Raw genomic sequence first — 10,657 nt, 5'->3', positions numbered from 1 at the left:
CCTGAGACCCCTAAACTAAGACACTTTCTCAGACCCCAGAACCAAGGGAACCAAAACACACTTCTTCACCAGATTGGACCCGTGTCTCTGAGACCCCTGAATCAAGACGCTACTTCACCTGACTGTACTCGTGTCTCTGAGACTCCTGAACCAAGACACTTCTTCACCAGACTGTAACCGTGTCTCTGAGACTCCTGAACCAAGACACATTTTCACCGCACTGTAACCGTGTCTCTGAGACTCCTGAACCAAGACACATTTTCACCGCACTGTAACCGTGTCTCTGAGACTCCTGAACCAAGACACATCTTCACCAGACTGTAACCGTGTCTCTGAGACTCCTGAACCAAGACACATTTTCACCGCACTGTAACCGTGTCTCTGAGACTCCTGAACCAAGACACATTTTCACCACACTGTAACCGTGTCTCTGAGACTCCTGAACCAAGACACATCTTCACCACACTGTAACCGTGTCTCTGAGACTCCTGAACCAAGACACTTCTTCACCAGACTGTAACCGTGTCTCTGAGACTCCTGAACCAAGACACATTTTCACCGCACTGTAACCGTGTCTCTGAGACTCCTGAACCAAGACACATCTTCAACGCACTGTAACCGTGTCTCTGAGACTCCTGAACCAAGACACATCTTCACCAGACTGTAACCGTGTCTCTGAGACTCCTGAACCAAGACACTTCTTCACCAGACTGTAACCGTGTCTGTGAGACTCCTGAACCAAGACACATCTTCACCGCACTGTAACCGTGTCTCTGAGACTCCTGAACCAAGACACATCTTCACCGCACTGTAACCGTGTCTCTGAGACTCCTGAACCAAGACACATCTTCAACGCACTGTAACCGTGTCTCTGAGACTCCTGAACCAAGACACATCTTCACCTGACTGTCCCCGTGGCAGGAAGCTGCTGCAGGTAGAGGCGCACGTTGCCGCGCAGTGCCGGCACTGGCGGCAGGTGCAGCGTGACCTGGCTGGCGCGGTGCAGTCCGGACGGCCCCGACGAGGACGCCATGCCCGCCATGCCCGCCATGCCGATGCCCAGCGGGTCGAGGGCGCCGTGGTGGCGCAGGAAGTCGGGGAACTCGGGCGAGTCCGGCGACCGGAAGGGCGTCCTGGACGGCGGCACCCTGGGCGGCGGCACGGCGCGGGGGCTGCGCGGCGACCTGGAGGCGGCGGGGAAGGCGAGGCCCGCGTTGGCGGCGGGCTGCTGCAGCTGGGCGGCGGTGTGCGCGGCGGCCTGCTGCGCCAACTCGCACGAGCACTGCTTGACGCGCCGCAGCGAGGACAGGTCGCTGTCGCCGCCCCACGAGGAGCGCAGCGGGGACGTCTCGCTGCAACAGGCATTGCCGTCATGCCTCACGCCGAGTCCGACGCGCACAGAGCCAGAAGACCGGTCGGGGCGGCCGAAACTCTAGACGCGTTTTGAGCTCTAGAGTCGCTAAACAGGACTCGAACCGAACGTGTGACCCAACCAATGGATTCACCGTTCGGAGAGCAATCCATTGGTGGGGTCACACGTTCGGTACTAGTCCTGTTTAGCGACTCTGCAGCTCAAAACGCGTCTAGAATTTTGGCCGCCTGCACCGGTCTTCTGGCCCACTGCGACGCCCACGCTAGAAGTACTCACCCCCACTCGAAGGGGTCGCCCTCCTCGCGCTCGGTGCGCGCGGGCCGGTACCCGGGCGGCTTGGGCGGCGGGTCCGTGAAGCGGCAGTACGCCGCCACCACCAGGCAGATGAGCACCAGCACCACGGAGATCATGCCCACCAGCAGCGGGCAGTCGTAGGTGGCCGGGATGGTCTCCACCACCTCGGCGTCCATGTCCGCGATGGGCGGCAGGTCCAGCGTCCAGGGGTCGCGGTTCTGCAGCGGGTCCACCTCGCAGCGCGCGCGCAGTCGCGAGTACTGCAGCCCCACGCCGCACTCGCACAAGTAGTCCGGGATGGAGCACACCATGCCTGCGGCACAGACAGAGTCAGAGCCTCTCTCTCTCTCTCTCTCTCTCTCTCTCTCTCTCTCTCTCTCTCTCTCTCTCTCTCTCTCTCTCTCTCTCTCTCTCTCTCCGAAGGTGTGTGATACAAGTAGAAGGAATTCAGTCGGCAGGTCAAGAATAGGCGCCATCTCCTGTAAGTTTTGCCACGAAGCCACTTTTTGCGCATTGCCGACGACGTCGTCGTCGTCGTTGTTTTGGTTTTGGCTGTGGTTGTTGTTGTTGCGTGACTTGATTGTTGCCGCACCGGGTGTCATATCAAGGCCCTTACCTGGCCACGGCCAATGCGGTGAAGAAACAGGCAGATGCCCAAATTCTCAGTCCCTGTCAAAGCCAGGCAGGCAGCCAGGCGGCCAGCCAGCCAGGCAGCCAGCCAGGCAGCCAGCCAGGCCCGAGTACCGCCCTCAAAGAGACAGCCCGAAAATGAAGAGAGAGAGGGACGAGGAAGGAAGGCCGCCGTCAGCGGCACGGACAATCGCACTGCTGTCTCGGCTGTTCGGCATGCAGCGTGTGCGTGCGTGTGTGCGTGCTCGTGTGTGTGTGATGGCGTGTATGCCCGTGTGTGATCGCGCACTTGTGTGTGTGTGTGTGTGTGTGTGTGAAGGCTGGGCTCACGGGCAGGCGAATCGGACACTCTCTCTCTCTCTCTCTCTCTCTCTCTCTCTCTCTCTCTCTCTCTCTCTCACACACACACACACAGAGGCAAGCAGGCAGGCAGAGAGTTGCTCAAAGTGGACCGTCAGAACGGTCAGAGAAATCACTGAATGCGTTTCCGCCTGTGTTGCCATTATGCAGTCGGCTGCCTGGCCCAGTCTTCCCCGACCTGTCACAACAGCAACAACAACAACAACAACAACAACAGTGAGGTCTTCCGGCTAGTACCGGTCTGCAGTACCTCATTATGCCGAACGGCGGCCGTACCGGGCTTGCCAACCGCAGCTGCAATATTTACCGCAGCCCCCTTCCTTCCCCCTCCCCTCCCCCTTACCACCCCTGCCGCCCTCCAGCTCTGTCAAGCTGCAGCACGCCAAAGCCAACGACATCGCAAACGGACAAACACACGCGTGAACAAACAAAGAAACAAACAAATAAACAAACACACGTACGCACACGCACACACCAATACACACACCCATCAACACACACACACACACACACACACACACACACAGTCTTCATGCATTCCGCTAGTCCCCATCCTGCTCGTCACGTGGCCGCTGCACTGCAAGGACAAACCGACCGACGAATACCTGCGGGAGGTATCGCAGTCCATGCTGTGCCAACCGCAGGGCGTGGCGGGGCGTGGCGGGGCGTGGCGGGGCGTGGCGGGGCGTGGCGGGGCGTGGCGTGGCGTGGGCTCGTATCGGTCCGCTGCAGCCCGACCACGCCGCCGTCAGCCCTGCGGCCCGTGCGGCGGCGCCGCAGAGCGCTGAAGAGCGCCTGCGACGGAGCGCGTAGGCAACCCCCCTGCACGCGCGTGGAGCGGGTTGCCGTCGCGCGGTTCGCAGGCGCTCTGCGTCCGAGTCTCCGAGTTCGGTCTCTGTCGCACTCATGGCGCACCGCGTCACAGTGGGCCAGAAGACGTGTGGAGGCAGCCAAAACCCCGGACGCGTTTTGAGCTCCAGAGTCGCTAGTGGGACTCGAACCGAACGTGTGACCCCACCAATGGATTCCTCGTTCGGAGAGCAATCCATTGATGTGGTCACACGTTCGGTTCGAGTCCTATTTAGCGACTCTGGAGCTCAAAACGCGTCTAGAGTTTTGGCCGCCTCCGCGTGTTTGCGGGGCAGACAGACCGACGCCTCACCTGGTGAGCACTCGAGGTCCAGGTGGCAGGGCTGTCCCAGCACCCGCGCCTGGATGCAGTGGCCGCGGCCGGAGCCCGGCGGCGTGGTGGCGTTGACGGCGTCCTCGGCGGAGGCCATGTCCGCGTTGCCGGCGTGGTCGGCGTGCTCCGAGTGCAGCGGGTGGATGCAGCGGCAGACGGGCGCGTAGCGCGGCGCGGGGGGGTTCGGGGGGTCCGCCACGGGGGGCAGGCGGCGGAGGCAGCGCGCGGACTTGAGGCAGTCAGCGTCCACCGAGCAGCCCCGCCGCGGCCCCCGCACGGACATCGACCTGCGGACAGAGACAGAGATTCACTCATTCGGCTGTTCCGGTCTCTTTCCAGTGGCGGAGCCAGAGCACAGTGGGCCAGAAGACCGGTGGAGGCGGTCAAAATCCCTGACGCACTTTGAGCTCCTGGGTCGCTAAATGAGACTCGAACTGAACGTGTGACCCCACCAATGGATTGCTCTCCAAACTAGGAATGCATTGGTGGGGTTACGCGTTCGGTTCGAGTCATGCTTAGCAGCTCTGGAGCTCAAAACGCGTGTAGTGTATTGGCCACCTGCGCCGGTCTTCTGGCGCACTGTGGAGAGGCGGCCTTTTGGGTGCGGTGCTTGCGCTTGCCAGCCATTCGTCGGCCTATTCCTTTAACGAGAACGCGGCGAGTGCATTCCACGAACACACCGACACTGCACCGTCTCTCTCGCACCCTAACGGGTCGCATCGTGAGTGCGAGAGAGACGGAGCGACGCAGGCGGGCGGGCTTCGCTATTGAATAAAAGGGCCAGCGTGGCCGAGGGCGGCGCCACTACACTCGTCTAATGCACACGCCTTTTCGCGCCACGAATGCATGCATTGAAATTAATGTCACGAGGTGCGACGCAAGCCACCGTGAGTCAGCAAGACCCGCAAGTCTGCAAGGCCACGCAGTTGACCTTGCAAAGAGGGTTTTGCGCGGTTTTGCCGGTCGCGCGACAAGGCTCCGATTATCCACGATTTATACTCAGTAATCCGTGCAGAGGTGTCGGGGCCTTAATCCGCCAAGCGCGGGGCCGCGCGGGGCGGTGGCGGCAGAGGGGGTAATTTTATGAGAGTGGCCGCAGCCGCATCGCATCCCCCGGCAGCAGCGCCGTGCCAGATCACTCACAAGCCGACCCTCTCGGGCCTCTCGCTCACAACCGGGCCCACAGGGGCCCAGGGGACCGTCCAGCAGCCGGGTAGCTGATTTAAGGGAACGCAGCCCCGCACCGCCTGCACTTAAGATGCGGTATCGCAGTGGCCAGGCCTTGGGCCAGGCTGCCCCGGAGGGCTTCCATATATATCCAGGCGGGGCACAGTGGGCCAGAAGACCGGTGGAGGCGGCCAAAATCCCAGGCGTGTTTTGAGCTCCAGAGTCTCTAAATGGGACTTGAACCGACGTGTGACCTCACCAATGGAATCCTCGTTCGGAGAGCAATCCATTGGTGGGGTCACAAGTTCGGTCCGAGTCCCATTTAGCGACTCTAGAGCTCAAAACGCGTCTAGAGTTTTGGCCGCCTGCACCGGTCTTCTGGCCCACTGTGCGGGGGCCCCTCCTTCACGTTGCGTTGCACCCAGCCAGTCGAAAACGGGCGATGAATCGACGAGAATGATCGAAACAGGTGCAGGAGTCGATTAGTCGATTGCACGGCAATCGTCGCTGGCAAGTCGATTGCACGGCAGTCGTCACTGGCAAGTCGATTGCACGGCAATCGTCGCTGGCAAGTCGATTGCACGGCAGTCGTCACTGGCAAGTCGATTGCACGGCAATCGTCGCTGGCAAGTCGATTGCACGGCAATCGTCGCTGGCAAGTCGATTGCACGGCAATCGTCACTGGCAAGTCGATTGCACGGCAGTCGTCGCTGGCAAGTCGATTGCACGGCAGTCGTCGCTGGCAAGTCGATTGCACGGCAGTCGTCGCTGGCAAGTCGATTGCACGGCAGTCGTCGCTGGCAAGTCGATTGCACGGCAATCGTCGCTGGCAAGTCGATTGCACGGCAATCGTTGCTGGCAAGTCGATTGCACGGCAGTCGTTGCTGGCAAGTCGATTGCACGCAGTCGTCGCTGGCAAGTCGATTGCACAGCAGTCGCCGCTGGCGAGTCGATTGCACGGTAGTCGTCGCTGGCACGGCCACGGACGCTCCTCCACCGAAAGCAACCCCCTAATTTGCACCGCAAACGACGAACCTGTTGCGACGGACTTGTAAACGGTGTTGCTTATCTGCCGATCGACAGCAAGCAGCAACAGCGAGCGACTAATTTGTCCCTCTCTTTACCTTTTTTCGTTGCGTGCGGGCGGAATCTGGTGCCGCCCCAGACTGATTCCGAGAGTCGCTTTCGTCGCTCTGTCTCTCTCGCGCCTCTACGGAGCGCACCATGAGTGCGAGAGAGACAGAGAGACGAAAGCGACTCTCGGAATCGGTCTGCTGGTTGGCTACTTGAGGGTGTTGTTGCCGCAGTGTAGGGCGCCGCGACGGGCGGGGTGGCGTGTGGCACGCGTGTCGGGGGGGGGGGGGGGGGGGGAGGGGGGGGGGGCAGAGATCAGCAGGTCAGGGGAGCGCCCACTGTGTATCGGCCCCGCGACCTAGAACCGCGAATTGTCCCTAGGAAGGCCCCCCTCCCTGGTTTTCCTTGTGCCGTGCCGTGCCCGTGTCGTGATCCTTCCGCGCGCCACAAAACACTCTCGCGTGAGGTAATATAATATCCGAAATAATTTGCATCTCAATCATTCTTTTTTCGTGTCGCCGGCGAGCAATCTGCTGGCGTGGCGCGGCGAGGCGGGGGCCTGCAGGCAGGGAGGCTTGGTGCATGCGATGCACGCGGCAGCACGGCGGGTCGGGGCTGCGGCCAAAACGGCGCCCTTCAAAGGAACAGGTGGGCTGCCGTTTGAATTCAAAACCCGCGGGCATTTTAAGCGCAAGCGGAAAAGCGGATGACGGGGGCCTTGCGAGGAAAGGAGGACGTCGACTCTGTGTGTGTGTGTTTTTTTTTTTTTTTGTTTTTGTTTTTGTGTGTGTGTGTGTGTGTGTGTGTGTGTGTGTGTGTGTGTGCGCGTTTGCGCCTGTAGGATGGCTTCTTTTCATTCCACATGTACCTGCCACAAGGAGCGACACAACTGGGCTTTGGCCGCTGGGGACAGTCTTATGATTTCTCTGCTCCACTGCTACCGTACCGTGCCGCGCCCTGCCGGCCCCGCGCTGTCCTGGCCGCCTGGCCGCCGTGTCCCGCAGAAGTATAACATGGGCCTGGTGGCATTGTGTTCAGAGCGGAGGAGGCGGGGGTAAGAGGGGGTAAGCAGGCTTTGCTTTGGGCCTCGTGCCCCGCTGCAGCGGCGGTACCTTAGCGACCCGGCCACTACGTGGAATGGGCCCCACATCGTACATTTAGCTAAGCCCCCCTACAGTGCCCTACACGGGGCGCCCGCCGCCTGCACACGGTCAGGGGGGCGGAGAGGGGTGGACGCTGCGGTATGGCGGTGGTTTGAAGAAGATCAGGAAAATATTGCGGCCCAGATTCGCCCCCGGGAGAGTCACCACCGCGGCCGGGCCGGGCCTGGCCCTCTCATGCCTGCTGCTTTTAACTAGAGGCCCCTGCAAAGGGCCCGCCCGGTCCAATTTCCTAGTAAGGACACCCCCCCCCTCCAACCCCCAAACCCCTCATGAGCTCTGCACCGCAGTCCCGGTCCTGCAAGCCTGCTGCCTCGCCTTCTGTGGTGGCGCGGGTTCAAAACCACAACGTTTTCGTGTTCTTTCTGTCGTTGTTGTTATTGTTTTGGTCGTCGTCGTTGTTGTTGTTGTTGCTATAGTAAAGTGATTGAATCGCGAAGGGATTTTGCAATAAGGTGCTGCGATAAATCTCGCTGGCGTTGGAGGGTGGCCATTAGTGCTGCTCCCCATGCGAGAGTTTTCTTTCTCTCTCTCTCTCTCTCTCTCTCTCCCCCTTTCTCCCCTCTCTCTGATTACCGCGGATAGACGCGATGGCACCGTGGATAAGGAAATATTCCCACGCCAGCAGAGGCTGATTCTGAGGAGCGCATCGTCGCTCTCTGAGAGAGAGAGAGAGAGAGAGAGAGAGAGAGAGAGAGAGAGAGAGAGAGAGAGAGAGAGAGAGAGAGAGAGAGAGAGAGAGAGAGAGAGAGAGAGAGAGACAGAGAGAGAGAAGAGAGAAAAGAGAGAGAGAGAGAGAGAGAGGAGAGAGAGAGAGAGAGAGAGAGAGAGAGAGAGAGAGAGAGAGAGATACTGCAGTCTTCCGTTTTGACCGCCGCGTTGGCTCGTTGGCTGCAGGGGGGCGTGTTGCATGGGGCCAGCGTGGGGCCAGGCAGGGCCGCCAACGCCGAGTCACTTAATTTTAAAATTAATTCCGCGACATTTTTATCCGCCCCGTCGCTCGTAACTCCTCGGGGAGATGGCGGCTGTTCCTCGAGACCCGTCAGGTTAGCGTCAGTCGGCGACCTCGATTGCGGGAAAGCGCTTCAAACTGTGGAACCGGCCCGTCCCGCTCACCTCCCGGCAAGCTGATTCCGTGGGTCTGCCTCTCTCGCACCTGTACGGCGAGCCTCTTGAGTGCGAGAGAGACAGAGCGACGAAAACGACTCTCGGAATCAGCCTGCGAATCGTCCCTCCTCGTTCCGTGTCCCGACGCCACTTTTCCGTGAGCCCACGTCTTTGCGCCGCGCGCCGTCACGGCCAGCCCGCCGCCTCCCACACCTTTATTTCCATCCCCAGACTACTTTGGGTTCCGGTGGGGAGGTGGAGGGGGCTCCAAGATGCACTGCCGGGCCGAGGCGGGCCGAGGCAGCGTGCTGCCCTGACCCTTTGATCCCGCTGGGGTCACGCGGCCCGGCCCGGCCAGGCCTCGGCTCAGGCCCGGCCACCCGTCAGCCACCCAGCCCCCGGGAAGCCCCCGGAAGGAACCCCCTAACCGCGGCCGGGGCGCAGCCAGTTGCGGGCCACCGCCTCGGACACGTCGGAGTGATAAATGATCCATGCTTCACATATAATCTCTGCCCCGGCCCGGCCCGGCTCGGCTCGGCTCGAACCACCTCAGTGTGGGGCGCGTCTGTCGAGTCGCGTCCCCACAACTTGAGTAGACGCATGACGTGATGAAACCGCGTGGTGGGGGGAGGAAAGAAGGACTTCCCCCTGTTCTTCATATCTTCCCACCGGCAGACTGTTTGCGAGAGTCGTTTGCGTCGCCGTGTCTCAGGCACCTCTACGGGACGCCCCGTGAGTGCGAGAGAAACGGAGCGTCGAGGACGACTCTCTGAATCAGTCTGCAGTTCACCCCTTTGCCCCCCCCTTTTTAGGAAGGGAAAAAACACCAGGGGAACAGCGGCCCCGCCCCCCCACGCCACCCACGCCACCCCCACGCCGCGCCACGCCGCGCCACGCCCAGTCGCGGAGAGTGTCAGTCAAGTGTGGACAGACTCGTGCGGGGGAGGGGGGGCGGACCCCAAAAAAGAGGCCGGCGAGGGGAAGCTGGGCCGCTGGGCCCGACGGCGGGGACTCATCACATTTCAAAGTAAAGAGAAAGGAGGGGCAAAATAGACGATCACGCAGACAGACAGACAGACAGACAGACAGACAGACAGACAGACAGACAGACAGACATACAGACAAACAGACAGACACTGGCAATTTTGATTGCCATTCGATGACAGTTGTTTTAAGGCTAATTTGCCTCAAGGTGTCAACAAACCGGCCGGTAACTTACAGTTGTCACGCCCGTGCTACAAGTTCAGACGCTTTGATGAAAACGTCACTAACTTGTGATGAAATTGTCGTCCATTTGAAAGCGATGAAAACGTCATCCACGTTAGTTTGTCCGTCATGAAGTGACGACTCATTTTTACGGTGCAAGTGCGCCTCCCCGACTCCCCTGGCGCTATCTACTGCCCGCGTCTGGCCGCGAAAGTTTGGCCAGTTTTCACTGTCGCACACAATGGTATTTGCCGACGCCTCCCGCCGGGGAGACTGCCCAGAGGCTCCTCGTCCCTCTCCTTCTTCTTGTCCCTCTCCCACTTCCTCTCCAACCTCCTCTCCCATTCCGTCTCCCACTCCAAGTCCCTCTTCTTCTCCTTCACCCTCTCCTTCACCCTCTCCCCTCTCCCTCACCCTCCCTCACCATATCCTTCTCCCTCCTCCTCCCGCTCTCCTTCCCCTTTTACCATTCTCTTTCTACCCTCCTCCTTTTACCACCCTTCTCCTTTTACCACCCTTCTCCTTTTACCACCCTTCTCCTTTTACCACCCTTCTCCTTTTACCACCCTTTTCCTTTTACCCCCCTTCTCCTTTTACCACCCTTCTCCTTTTACCACCCTTCTCCTTTTACCACCCTTCTCCTTTTACCACCCTTCTCCTTTTACCACCCTTCTCCTTTTACCACCCTTCTCCTTTTACCACCCTTCTCCTTTTACCACCCTTCTCCTTTTACCACCCTTCTCCTTTTACCACCCTTCTCCTTTTACCACCCTTCTCCTTTTACCACCCTTCTCCTTTTCTTCTTCTCCGTTTCTCCCTTTCTTTTTTTCTCCCTCTCCCTCTCCCTCGAAGAAGGCGAAGGCGAAGAAGGGGTGCCTTGGGGCCGTGTTCAATCAAGGCGCTAAAATACAACATGGCCGCGTCCGCTCTGCTGGCGGGGCAGCTGGTGGAGTGGATACCTGACACCTCCGGCCGCGCGTCTGGCCGAGCTGGCCGGGGTTCCCATGACCTGGCTCACAGTGGGGCCGCCGAGCATCAGCGGCCTGCAGTCTCATTCCGCGAGAGTCCCCTTCGTCACTCCGTCTCTCTCGCACCTACTCGGGA

At 60.0% G+C, this 10,657-nt stretch overlaps 1 pseudogene; it reads right to left on the bottom strand.

The window, feature by feature from the left end:
• Positions 1-212: 212 nt before the first annotated feature.
• On the bottom strand, positions 213-3,937 carry LOC117639661 (annotated as a pseudogene).
• Positions 3,938-10,657: the final 6,720 nt, after the last annotated feature.

This window comes from Thrips palmi, unplaced genomic scaffold, assembly GCF_012932325.1.
Source record: "Thrips palmi isolate BJ-2018 unplaced genomic scaffold, TpBJ-2018v1 HiC_scaffold_11, whole genome shotgun sequence".
Taxonomy (NCBI): Eukaryota; Metazoa; Arthropoda; class Insecta; order Thysanoptera; family Thripidae; genus Thrips; species Thrips palmi.
Note: the sequence above shows the minus strand (reverse complement) of the source record. Positions and strands in the feature narration are given on the sequence as shown.